Source organism: Camelus bactrianus, chromosome 11 (genome assembly GCF_048773025.1).
Source record: "Camelus bactrianus isolate YW-2024 breed Bactrian camel chromosome 11, ASM4877302v1, whole genome shotgun sequence".
Lineage (NCBI taxonomy): Eukaryota > Metazoa > Chordata > Mammalia > Artiodactyla > Camelidae > Camelus > Camelus bactrianus.
The window spans coordinates 84,243,284-84,257,365 of record NC_133549.1 but is presented as its reverse complement, the minus strand read 5'-3'; the positions used below and the strand labels follow the sequence as shown (position 1 = coordinate 84,257,365).

The 14,082-nt window shown below is 51.5% G+C and overlaps 1 pseudogene; it reads right to left on the bottom strand.

The window, feature by feature from the left end:
* Window positions 1-5,054: 5,054 nt before the first annotated feature.
* The window catches only part of LOC105080835 (zinc finger protein 532 pseudogene), a 61,070-nt pseudogene continuing 52,042 nt past the window's right edge, over window positions 5,055-14,082 (bottom strand).

Below are 14,082 nucleotides of genomic sequence, written 5' to 3'. Positions count from 1 at the left end.
TGAAGTTCACATGCCACCGTTAGACCTCAACAGCTGAGCGCGCCCGACTGCCAGGGAGGCCGGGAAATGGAGTCCAGCCGCATCTGTGCCCACGAACAGGAGGCAGTGACCCTGGTAAGCAGCTAGGCCAGAGCGCCACACGGAGCTAGAGGTAGAGGCCAGCTCCCTGTGGGTGGGCACCCTCTCTCGGCCTCACCTTGCTATCTCTGATGCCGAGTTGAGGATCTCGGGCCCCCAGGTCATGAGGTCCCTACTGTCATTTGCTCCGTGCCATGCTGCCCGTGGCCTTGCTCTCTCTCACGTCCCCAGTGTATTCCATCAGAGCAGTTATTACTTCCTGATTACATCCTTCCTTGTCATTCAGTTTACCCGCTGGCCTTCCTCCTACGTGGACGGAAGCTCCATGAAGGCAAGGAAGCAGCCAACGAGATGGTCACGTCACTCTAGTGATGTCAGCCTCCATCTGCCCATCTGTCCCTGGGTCTCTGCATATCCAGCTGGAGAAGTTCAGCGTGCCAGACTGTGTAATCAGAGAAGTGGACAGTTTTCCTGCTCCCAGGACTGTGCTACTGAGTGTGCACAGTGGACACAGGCTGTCTATAATCCCAGTTCCAGCCCTGCTACCTGCATGGCCTTGACTCACGAGCTCTAAACTTCCAGCAAGGGCCTCAGAATTTCTCATTCCATTTGCTTTAGAGAACTGAAACCCTCAGACCTCAGGATGCTATTGCCCATTTCTCCTGTGCGGGGACAGTTTCCTACTGGCGACACAGAGTGTGAGCACTGGTTTAGGCACACAAACACACACACACACACACACACATACCAACAAAGACACACACATAGACACCCGTGTACAATGACATTGAATAAGAATTATCGCGTCACATCCTAAGAGGAACAGCCATGGAGGAGGAAGTCAGAGGAAGATAACTTGGGTCGCAGGCAACACCTCCAGGTGACATCACTCTCCAATTTTTTAGGCCTTATTCCACTTGCACCTCAGGACGTCCCTAGAAGTACTTGCTAGAATCATTCCCACTGTGCAGCTGGGGAGACACACGGGCCTGGACACACACCAGGACTTCCCCAGGATGGAGAACAGGTAAGTATGAGGGGTGGAGTCTGGAAGCCAGGGCGTCTCCTCAAAGCTGCATGCAGACCCTCCCCGGCAGCTCTAGAGACGGCGGGGCTGCTATAACTGTGCAAGACGCGGGTTCGCGTGGAGAAGGGCGTGAGCAGGCAAGCGGCCCATAGGGCAGTGTGTGGAGGTGTTGTCTGAGGAGGGGCTTCCAGGAAGTGGACCCCAGGAAGTGACATCACATCCTTCACAGACCCCAACCGAAATGGAACCTGGTTACCAGGCACCCACATTCTAGTGACGGCTCCAGAGCCAGCGCACTTGGCTGGAGACAGTTGAAGACACAGGATGTTCTCCTCTTGTTTCCCGGTCTCCCGGGGCTTCTCCGCCAGGAAACCCTGGACTGCGAGGTTCTTCGGTGGCTGTAGGCGTCTGTGGAACCCTCCACCCAGACGCCTGTGGCCTATTTTGCGCAGGTCACCTAAGGTAACGCAGGGTGGCCTGGAGAAGGCCAGTGTGGGACCGGCCTCCATTGGGGGCCCTCCCTGGGCAGGCCCGCTTTCCCTCATCTCCATGTCGCTGAAGGGGGACTTGAGAGGAGGTGTCCCCTCTGGGCAGGAATGGCTTGTTGAACACTTGGTAACCTGGTGGTCCTGTCATGGCCGCACCCAAGGACAGGGCTGAGAAGGGGGAAAGAGGACTCCTGAGGGGCATCTTCTCTGTGTCAATGGGAATACAAGGCTCCCACTTTGTCAGCTTTTCTGCCCCTGAAGGAGGTCTGTGCAGACAGTGGTGGATGTGTGTCAGCACTGGAGATTTCTTATGGGTCGGACAACCAGACAGGGTTCTGAGGCTGCTGCCTGGCCTGTGGGCACTGTATTTACAGGACTCAACACACGGGACGGGACAGGAACTGGTCCATGGAGAACCCCGCGCCACCTCCCTGCAGGAGGCGCAGGTGCCCCACGACAGCAGCAGAGCCCAGGACGCGCTGAGGGTGAGTGCGAGCGAGGAGACTCCACACCCAGGAAGCCCCGGGCCCCACTGCTGCCCCGCTTCTCCCCTGGGCTGCCTCTTAAGAGAGCTGCTGGCAAAGGGATCTGATGCCCCATCTCCCCCATCTGCCGTCACAACCCAGGCCCTGCCTTAGCCAGACGCAAAGTCAGTGCCCATGTATGAGTCCGAATCTCAGAAAGAGACTTGGACAGAACTTCAGTATATGTACAGTCAAGGGTGTTTCTGCATTTTTCTACACGCTGTCCTGTTTCTTCTGCATCCCCACGTGTCCACATTAAACTGAAGATCCTGAGCCCACCCACCCCAGGCTCAGCCGCTGTGTTCTCATCCCTAGAATGGGATGTGTGACAGCAGTCACGGGGATGAAGTGGTGCATGCAGGGAGGGGCCGGCACTGCGGTGCTGACGCAGGGATCTGAGGCACTGATGCATTTCATCATCGCCCTTCGCCCCTTGTACTGGTGATGCCGAGAACCTTGGATCTGCTCAGGGCTCCCCTGTTCCACCTCAGTCACAAGAGCTTGAGGCTTGAGGATTCGGTCTAATCTCCAGCCCCAAGTGCCTGGGGGTCCCCGGTGCTGCCTCTGATTCACATCTCTCCTCTTTCCACCCCAGGGGGGAGCTGGACCATCAGGGAGCAGGGATGAAGCCTACGGGGCTTGGAGCCTCCAGCGACACAGGCTGGAGAAGCTGGTGGCAAAGCTGGTGCCTGCCGTCCTGGGTGGCCACCCCTCCTATGTGAACACATTTCTGGGCAATTATCGAACTTTTGCCACCGCCCAGCAGGTGCTGGACCATCTGTTCCGGAGGTGAGCACTCTGTCTTCATGGGACATTGGGGACCTGGCCACCTACCAGCAGTGCCATGAGGCATTGTTCCTCTACCTCCCTAAGCCTCAGTTTCCCCCCTGCACACTGGGGTCAAGAGAGGATCAGGCCCTAGGAGGGTAGGATCAGAGGGAGACCTTCACGGAAGGTGCTCTCTGGGGACCTGGCTCACGGCAAGAGCAGCTGGCGGGGCTGTGGTTGTGCGAATTTGTCATTGTCCTCCTGCCCAAGAGCTAGCGTCTGCCTCCTGTGTCACTGGGACTTTGGCCTTGGGTGGAACTGTTTTCCCATTTCAAAGGGGATCTGTGACGCCATTAGCTGTCCCTGTCCTGGGAGAGTGAGAGCAGGGATCCCTGGGAGGGACAAGTGGGGTCCCAGGCCCACTCAGATGTGCGCTGTGGGGCCGGGTGGGCTCACTCACTCATTCCTCCAATGTATAGGAAGGGCCCCCAGGGACAGGGGCTTTTCTAGGAACAACCATCATTTAATGCATCGAGCAGACATCAGCCCTGCCCTCCAGGGCTTCCATTCTCCCGGGAGTCACACTGTCACACTAGACAGCACATCCAGCTAGTGTGCTCGGGACAGTCCATGTGACGCCTTCCTGCTCTCCTCTAGATACGGATGCATCCTCCCTGTTATGGAAGAGGACGGGGGACCCCTGCACCAGCTGAAACAGTGAGTCTTTTGGATTGAAGCGGGAAGGACTTCCCCAAATAGTGTGAAGCTCTGGGCTCTCTGGTTGGTCCAAGGTGGGTGGAATCCAGGATCCCACATATCCAGTGAGTCTGGTTTGAGAGCAAAAGTCCTAGGGCTTCCCCTGGCAAAGAGGAGATGAGACCCAGAGAGCTGTGGATGGGACTGTGGTGCTGTGAGGGGCAGCTGGGAGGTCAGAAGACAGAGTCAACCCTGAAGAAAACCCACAACCATCCCCTACACATCCCACCCCTGCCCACACGCCCTATGGGAGACACAGAACGCAAGGGGTGGAGAGCATCCTGCCCACCATCTAGTGGAGCCTCAATGGTGGGGACTCAGCTGGTGCTCAGGGGACCCAGTGAGCCTCAGGGGACAGCTGAGCCCATCCTGATGATGCTGAGTGGCAAGGGCAGGAGACCCAGGCAGGGTCCCTGGAGGATTCTGCAGCCAGCAGGTGCAGGAGCTAAAGTCTGTGGAGTTAGGAGGCCTGTGGGCAGCCTGGATGGCCGACACAGCCTGTCTGTTCCCTCCTGGCTCAGGCACTGATAGAGCAGCTCCCGTGTCCCTTAGAGGGCAGCGCCCAGAGCGCACAGCCTGCCTGTCCTCACAGATGTGCCATCCAGTGGGGAGGGGCAGGGAGAGGGACATAGCAGTGTGACAGTTGTCCCTGAAGCGGTGGACAGGTGGTCACGCCATTGAGCCAGGGCTGTCCCTTCAGAAGGCTGGTAGCAGCCCCTCCTCTGTGTCCAAGCCCGCCTCTGCCCACACTGCCAGCTGAGATGGGACATGGAGCAGAGCCGGCCTCTGGATGGGCAGGAGCCAAAGGCAAAAAGGCCCAGGACCCCGCAGGGCTACCCTGGGAGCCCAGCATGGTAGGAAAGGCCAAGCCTCTGACCCTGGTGTCCCCCTGACTACCCCCAGGGCCATGTCCTCCATCCTGGGCACCTGGCTGTTCCAGTACCCAGACGATTTCCACCAGCCTCCAGAATTCCCATGCCTTAAGACCATTGTCGCTTACGTAGAGCTCAGCATGCCTGGCTCCGACCTGGAGCAGCAGGCCCACCTCCTCCTGGCACAGCTGGAGCAACTGGAGCTCCCAGAGGCAGACAGTGATGGTGAGCAGGATGCAGGGTGGGGGATCTGGTGGGTGGGGAGGGGAAGGCACTGGACCCCACAGAGCAGAGTCTGGGAAGACTCCCTGGGGGTGGAGTCAGGGAGTGAGAGTTGACTGAGTAGCAGTGAGGGCTCCCCTGGCTTTGGGAGACATGTGGGAAAGCAGTCCTATTGATGAGAGTTTCCCTTCTTGGAGCTACAGCACCAGCTCCAGAACCCGCTGGGGAAGCCCCTCTGGATGGAGAGCCAGCTCCAGCTCTCCTGCCTGCAACAGCACCAGAGCCAGAGCAGAGGGACGCGCTGTAAGTATCAGTCAGGCTCTGCTGCCTCCCGTCGCCTTCAGGCCCGGGACGCCCACTGTTCTTGAGGTGTCTGTGATTTACAATTCCGGATTACTCTTAGAGGTGATAAAGTATTACTTGGGACCTGCCGTGTCAGGCTGAGCAATGGATGAAGAGAATGATCATCATTGTTTTTTTCGTTTAAATTTTACACGTTTAAAAATTAAAAATACCCAGCACATTGTCTTAAGGCTGGGTCCTGGATTTGTTCCCTGCAGGGAATTTTGATTTGCAACAGCAGCACCCACTTGAGCTCAGATGCCTAGAAGAGTCTTCCCCAAACATATCAGGTGCCGGAGAAGCTGCAGGAAGGTCCGAGCCTCAGGCTAGGCTCCCTGGGAGGTGCTCACAAGCCCTCCCATCCCTCAGGCTCCTCCAGCAGTGATCCACTGCCCCGCCCATGTCCAGTCCCCAGGACTGGCATCCTTGCAGTCAGTTTCTGCAGGGGGAAGACCTCTGCCTCTCCCCCTAAACCAGAAATAGGGGGTGGGGGGGGCCGATGATGTCCATCAGAGTAAAGTCTGGGGATCCAGTGATTGGAGGTGACTGAGTGAGGCCACGGTCAGCGACCTCTCCTCCACCTGAAGATGGATGCGCTCATGCACACAACATAGGTCCTCACAGGGAGGAGATTCTGAGCTCTTCCTGGATGGGGAATGACAGAAGCCCGATTCAACTGGGAGCAGACAAAGGAGAGATCAGAGGACCCAGAGGAAGGGCCACCTGGACTGAGGCTCGACCTTGATGCTTAGGAGCACAGGCTCAGTGTCAGTTTGTAGGACTTGGCCAGAAATGATCACACCCAAGCGTGAAGGCAATACCAAATTCACCTCAACAAAACGCCTTCAGTACAGAAGCCCAGACAGCCCTTGTACACTTGGAGGTTTTCAAGGCTTGAGATACTGTGTAGCTCATGATGGACCTGGGGTTAACTCACATACTTCCAGGTTCTTAGAAAACCACATACAACACCTGTCAGACTTCTGATTCTGCTAAGGGCCCCACCTGGTCAAACCTCTAAGGACATGCTCCAGTGCCAGCCAGTCATGGGAAACTTGCGGTTCAGCTGCGAGGATCTGTAGTCAGGCTGCAAGGGCCATCCAAGCCCCTTGCAAGTCGCCCACCTATACATTCTGTTGTTTGGCTTTGAGAGATTCTTCAACCCATCAAGCCCAGGGGTTCATACTGTCCATTGTAGGTAAAAACTGTGTGTTCCTGCTTTGCAGACCTTGCGGACAACAAACCAGCCCTTTTCCTTCAAGACATCCCGATTCTTTTCTGGGATTTCATTCTAATTTCAGGGTGACATCAGAAACAGTGCATAACTTCTGTAGATGAATGATGCCCAAATCTTGATTGAGAATTTACTGTATGTCAAGCACTGAGCAGAGAGCAGACTGAGAACTGACTGAGGAGCTTCCTGGTCTGGGAGAAGCTCAGAATCCACAGAAGGAGAGAAGACATACTGGGAAGTGCCTGCCATCCTAGGGAAATGGACAGGGCTCATGCTCAGGAAGTTCAGGGAGGAATCCTAGATTTAGAAGCTGCCTGGGGAGGACAGGACTGGGCTCCGCTTTCAGAGAGGAAGAATACATGGTTGTGTAGGAAGCTGGCAGCAGGAGCAATAGAAGCAGGTCTTTTAAGGACACAGAATCAGAAGGAACATGACGCAGCTCTGAAAGTCATGTTTTCTAACATTTTCAGTGGATACGATCATTACACCTGGTAAGTGATAAAGTGACTGGTAATAGAGGGTCATCTCATTTTTTCAAGTTCGACATTTTTGATGCAATGAGACAAAGATGCTGTGTGATACATTTCAAACCTGCGTTGACACTTTATTGTTAATGTGAACAGCAAAGGGCCATGCGTGTCTTTGAATAAACTCACTTCCCTGCACCAGAGACACAGGGCTGTCATGTGGACAAGTGACCCCAGCATGCTCCCACTCTCTCCCTGCAGGTCCTGTGAGGCATCGACCTCCTCTCTGTTCTCTGCTGTGGAGCCAGAGCCCAGCTCAGGGGCTCCATCTACACTCCCTGAGACCCTGCCGTTGGGAAGAGCCTGGTCATGTCATGAGCATGACAAGGACTTGCTCTAAAAGGCACAGCCAAGACTTAGATCTTCTGTGTCCACCTCTGTCCCTTCCTCTCTCCTCCAGCCATCTGTACATATCAATTTCAATAAAACACTTTGACAATCAGTGTAATATTGTTTAGATATTTTAAATTATGTTGTCTTGTGTGTGTGTGATGTGGATCATTGAGTGCAAGTCCTCTGCTCACAGGACAGTGGGGTTGTCCCTGAATCCCTAGGAGAGAATTGAAGGGGGGCAGTAGGTCTTAGTGGGAGTCACTCACCAGGAAAGATCTCCTGGTCAGCACAGCCAAGGTGGGTCCACGCTGTCTCCCATCCTCACAGCACTGAGTCTGCTTTCCCCTGGGGAGTTCTGCTAAAACCCTGTGTATCCTGCATGAGCATCAGGGTCAGAATACAGAACAGTGTTTATAGGAACTGTCGGAGAGGGACAGGTTATTTCAATTACCTGGGCCTCTACGTACAACAGCTTTCCCTGAGTTGTGTTTTAATGAACACTCAGCCACCTGGGAGCAGAGTCTATGCCTTGGTTTCAAGTTTATTTCAGGTCTCTAGCCCAGCACCTGGACAAGAAGATGCACTCGTATTGCTAAATGAACACGTTTGGGAGGGATGATATGACAGGTTTGCAAATGTATTTGAAATGGGGGCTCTCCTGGAGCTGTCCTGACAGATCATCATAAATAGGCACCTTCTTCACCCGCCTGGGCCATCACCCCTATGACCTACCCATAGCGCCCCTCAGTCAGGGCCCACCTGATCCCAGGTGTCGCCCAGGTCACATCTTACCTTCTGCTCTTGCTTCTGTTCTCACTTTGGCCCCCTTGATTGTCCTCAGGTCTCAGAGGACACCTCTGATTCCCTCAGGGATCCAATATCAGAATATTAGATCCTATGGTCGTAAAGTTCCTTGCTGGGACGAAGCTAACAAATCAATCACCACATGGAGAAATGCAGCTCTGCATGACTATCACAATGGGTGTTTGTCTTCAGCTTCTTCAGGGGTCAGGTGATGGCTCCTCTGGGAGGTCTGAACTCTAGAACAGGTTCTTCTAACTTCCACTTGGGGCTGGGAACCTTGGCATCTTCTTTTATTTCCATTTCCTACTCATTGGTGGCTTCTGTCTTTCCTTTCAAGTCAGGATCCTTAATACCATGTGTGAGCTGGATGTTTCTCCAGCATCAGCTGTTTCATGAAGGCCCACCTGGAGTCTGGGCAGTGCGAGCAGGTGTAAACCTTCCTGATGCCTTTGTGTTTGACCCGGTTGTGCTGGCAGAGGCTGAGGGATGAGCTGATAGATTTTTCACACTGGCAACAGGCGTGATTCTTCATTTGCTTCCCGTGCTCCTTCCTCAAGTGGGAAATGTAAACATCTCACTGTGTGAACAGGAAGTCACACCCCAACACATACACCCAGGACTGGCCACTTTTTTTGTTTCCACTGATTTTTTTTTTTTCACAGGTGATGGGGATTTCTTTTCCAGTTGTTCTTTCCCATTCATGGATCCAGTGTCTTCTTTGTTCTGATTTGCTGAATTTTGAGTTGTAGGCTTAATGCTCAAAGGCAAGTCTATACCAAGTTCGGAGGCCCTTCCATGCTTTTCAGTGTTCCACGCATAGATGTGATATGGTCCATCATGAGTTGCTTCTGTGCATGTAAAAGAGAACAGTCTGGACACTTGAAAACAGGCACCTTCTGGTTTTCAATGTGCTGGTCAAAGTGGCGATACAGCAGGATTTGCAGGGTGAATACAGTGTCGCACATGGAACACTTATATATTATTCTTGGCTCTCTGATCCTGATGCCAGGGTGCTGTGTGTAGGCATGGGAATGTGCACTTGGGGCAGACTTAAATGCCACTGGACAGATTGGACACTTGTAGAAGACTTCACAGTGAGAACCTTGAATGTGAGACTTCAGCGTGGCCGCATCAGAGGAGACAACATTGCAATGTGAACATCAAAAACCAACTCTCACGTGTAGTGTAGACAGTTCTTGGTGAGGTGGTTCTGGAAGTGCACCGACCTGCAGGTGGCCCCACACACGAGGCAGGTGCAGGGAGATTTGTGCTGATGGATTCTCTGGTGGGAGGCGGAGCTGCACTGATTAAGAAGTAGCATGTGGTAGACAGTGCAAGTCTTTTGTCCACTCATGTCTGCAGCCTGCTGGACGTGGGCAGCCAGCCATGTCTCATCCTGGAAAACTTCATTACACTGCAAACATTTCAGACTACGCCTACAGAGCTTGGTGGGTCTTCATCCCGAGGCATAGCTGGAAGGATGCCTGTGCTCGAAGGGGATGATGTGACTGTCCCGCTTTGCCAGACTGGATTTATGTTACAGTGTGTGTGCCAGCCCCACGGAGCTCAGGAGAGTGGGAGATGAAGCAGGATACTGGTTGATGGAGAAACGAGCATTTGAGCTCCTGGGACCGGCTTCACAATCAAGTGGGAGCCCTGCGTCACCTCTCCCTTCTCCTTGTGCCCAAGGGCAGGGGACGGGAGGCTGCTCTTCTTGTCAATAATGAGGTTCCTACTATAGTGGTTGCATGTTACTTCAATGCACACACTGCATCTGTCCTAGTGTTGGCTCAGGCTCTTTTCAGGGCAAAGGAGTCCCCATACTCCAAGCACTTGTACCCACGGGTTTATAATGTGATGCACGTGTTGGCAGGAGGACTGAGCTTGGGGATATACACTGGGACTGGGTCGACACTGCACAGCAGCTTGTTGAAAGCTTCCACCACAGAACTCTGCAGGGAGGACACCGCCAGGATCCATGACACCTTTTTGGGCGGCTGTGAGGCCACGGCATTGATTATTGCCTGCTTTATTTGCTGCTGAGGTGTGGTGCACACTTGGCAGAGCTCAGCGGTGGCCTGGGAGCCCTGAGGCAGAAGGTTAAGTTGGCAAGGTGCAGTCTTTGGCACAAGTTTGGCATTGGCCAGGCTGGAGCCCAGCACCACGACCGTTTGCTGCTGGGTGGCATTGGCGGCTTTAATGATGGCACTGCTGGTGCTCTGAATGGAGGCAGCAGATATGACCGTGTCTTTGACCATCGTGCTGTTGGTGAGCTTCACGTTAATGACTCGCGAGCCAGCCGTCTTCACAGCTGACACCAGGAGAAAGGCGGTCACCACAGGCTTGATCGTGACCTGTTTGGGCGTCAGCTCGGCAGGGGCAACAGCGTTGGTGATGACCACTGACTGCACAGGTGCCCTGAGGCTGAAAGGAAAGGACAGTGGCTGAGGCTGGAGATGACAGATGCGACATCACGGACACCACAATGGACCCCATCTTCTCTGAAGGCTTGTTTCCAGCATCAAGATTCACGTCGGGCAACACCCTCATCACCATCCCCTTGATTTCCCCATAAGATGTCTTGATTTTGGTTTTGGTGCGGACTTTGGGGATTGCTGGCATTGACCCTGCGGGAGAGGAGGGCGATCCCTCGCTACTGTTCTCACTGGAGATGCTCCAGGGACTATCCGGCTGCTTGAGGGATGATTTTTTCATCCCTTTGATGAGACTCTGGGATTCAGGAGACTTTTCAGTGGCTCTAGGGCTGTCATTTACTTCTCTGGGGAACAGAGAGGACTCCCAGGAATTGGTCACTGGTTCTTTAGAGGAGTTGGAAGCGCCCTTTTTAGCACTGAGGGCTGTGATCACAGCTATACAGGAGGAAAGCTTGGAGGATGGCTTGGTCCCTGATGGTGCCACACCACCAAGGGAGGTGTCATTCTTCTCAGAGCTCAGCTTCCCCTCGTGGACCCTGTTTTCAAGCACCTTTTCAAAACTTTTCTTCAATTTATCATCCATCTTTCTGACTTTAAAAGGTTCATAAACACTTAGATTTATAGAATTTGTTTCCACTTCTCACTTAAAAACTTTGTTTTTATCTAGGTTGCCTGATGTAGAGATTCCAGTTTTGCTTAAGCTTAAGATGTTTCCCTTCATTAATTAGCAAGAAGCAGCCAGACTATGTATAAACTTATCTGTTACAAGAAAAATACATGGCCTGTCTAAAACCTGTCCTATTTCAACATATTTTAAAAATGACTTAAAAGTTCATAAAGAATAAAAGGAAAAGCTCCTCTAAGGATGCTCACCTGTGAAAAAAAAAAAAAACACAAAAGAAAATGCATTGCCACAAGAGGAGAAGGAACAGGGAAGTTTCTGACTTGATTTTTGTTGATGGGGCAGGAGACAAAAGAGTACACGTTGCCCCTCTTAGGAGATATGCAGCCAGCCCCCTCTCTCCCTCTTCTTTATTCCTGTCAAGGTATTTTTGGAATTATAAATAAGCAAAATAATGATATGAATAGAATTTCAGAAAAGATCTAACAAATGCATTGCTAACATAACCGTGTGCTAAGGTACATGTTGTCAATCACCCACAGTCTAAGTGACCCTTCCCACCAAAAGCCACCACAGGCCCCCAGCTGGGAGGTGGAGCACAAGTTACTCTTACTGAGTTAACAAGCCTTGCAGTTAAATATTGACAGATTTCACAATCTTTAAATGTCTGTGTTTCTAAATATACTGAGAAGTGGAGAATATGCTGTAAGGGCAATAGCTACAGTCACTGCAGAGGGAAAGGAAAGCCGGATTTAAGAACGTCTTTGACCAATTTCTAGGGAAGGGGCTGAGACCACAGCGGTGGGGAGAGAGGGGGCTGAGGGGTCCGTGCGGGCTGCTCAGTAGAGAAGCGCACTCCCATCACACAGGATAAGGGATCAGATCTTCGGTTCTGAGTGAAAGCCTCTCAATAAGGCAAATTCATCCTCTTCTGTCACCACACTGCAGAACACAACATCGTGAGTGGCTGAGGGGTGGGAAAGGGAGTCACAGCATTTATTTTTAAGCAGCCTGCAGCAGGTACAAACAGAAAAGGTAGGAAACAGTGTGGCCTATTTGGGAAATTTAGGAAGTGCCCAAGGGGTCTGGCAGAGTTAAAATTTGGAGAATGTAATTTTAAGTTTGGGGTCTTGCAGCAGTAAAGTCACCATTCCCTAAATGGTGGTAAGTCAAGAAAGACTGGTGAGAGAGGAGTTATGGGATCAGACGTGCTCTTAAGGAAGCTAGCTGTGGCGCCGTAGGCGTGCAGGACTTCAGAAACGGGGAGTCACGAGAGCAGCAAGGACAGGAAGCACAGAGAGGAGACTGAGCCCTGCAGGATGTCAGGTGTCCGGGGGGGGGGGGGTGACGGAAAATGATACCAGTGTCTGCCGGGCTCCCAGGCAGGCTGCCCTCACCACAGAGCAGCACTTACTGCGCAGAATCACCTGCTGTTCTGTTTCTTTTCCACTTAAGCATCGGGCAAACCAATCTCCTTTACATTTTGTTCTATCAGATAGCTTTTTGAGGTTAGTCATAATCATCCCCAAGGCAACAAAGACATCTTAGTTTCTATGAATTCACATCACTTCGCACAACCTAAGGACCTTATGATCTCTTTAGAGGCAAGAGAAACATAGATGAATAGGAATTTATTAACATAGGAAAGATGGCCCAAAATAAATCACATTTGATAATAACTCAATTAATTTTAAGAACCATTATTTAAGAAAGCCCATGACTGAAATTTGGGTGTGTGCACAACACAATATCTAAAAATCTTTAATTTACATAGCATGCCCATCGGGTTCTTTGGTAGGGGGGTGCTACTGAAGGAGCATCTTCTTATTTCCCTTTGCTTGGCATGTGTTTCTCATTTGCCCTTAAAAATCTCTGGACTTTAAGGAAATAAGTAAAAGGGCTGAGCTGAAAAGATTATATACTGGAAGGGGAATAAAGATCTTGCAAGGCCTCCAAAGTCATAATAAAAACTCTGGCCTTGATCCTGAAAGTCCTGGTGCCAACAAGGGCCACAACAAAGTGAGCAAGTGTGCATTTGACTACAGTGTACAATATACTTGACTGCAATGTAAATATGGAAGAGATGGGCAAGAAAGATTCAGAAAAATACACAGGACTCTAGACAAATGGATACGGGGGAAAGCAAGGCAATGCAGAAAAGTCGATGGCAAAAATGAAGAAATGTGAGTAGGCTGATAGAGGCCCTTCAGATTATGGTCTTTACTTCTAGTCCTCCAGCCTCAGAGAAGAAAAACTAACCACCCCACTATACGATAGACCTCCCTCCACTCTTTCTTGCTACCCGAATGCACCTGGCAGCTAAGGGGGAAAAACCCTCCTTTTTATTTTAAAATCTGGCTCTTCTAATGGGCCTTTCTGTTAAAAAATATCCATATGTTTCCCCTTTTAAAGGAGACCATCCCAATAGCCAGAACCTGTCCACTTCTGTGCTGATTCAGCCCACGTGTCTAGACACTCACATACTTCTCATAGTTAAATCACGATGATCTAAATCTCACGTAGTAATCCCATTTCCCTGGCCAGTGGGTAGATCAAAGAAAAGCAAGTGAGCCAATCTTGGCCAAGGTGAGGGGAAGCCTACTTTTTGCAGTGGGTGTGCAGGGGTCCTAGGGGAAAGAAACCATTGCTCTTACAAATAAACATACGGGAAGAGGCCACCTTCTTCCACTGGACATTAGTTAAGTAGAAAAGACACGTAGCTAGAGTCAGCACAGGGCCGTGACGACAGCTAGCAAAAGACACGATGACATGCAGGGGACAGCAGAGTGTAAAGACAGAAACTGAGTCTTTGATGCTCTCACTGAGGCTAGACTTTTGTACCTGAAGCCAGTTGGGCACAGGGTGTAGCTGACGCTCTCTTTGACTTCAATCAAGGGCACAGTGAATCCATTCCTCCATTAGCCTGGGAGTTTCCTCATTAAACCCAATATATTCTTACTTTGAGATGTATCTTCTAAACTTCACCAAATATGAGGGGGTAAGAAAAAGTCGTAAGTTAATTAGGTAATGATATGAAGCTGTCACAATGG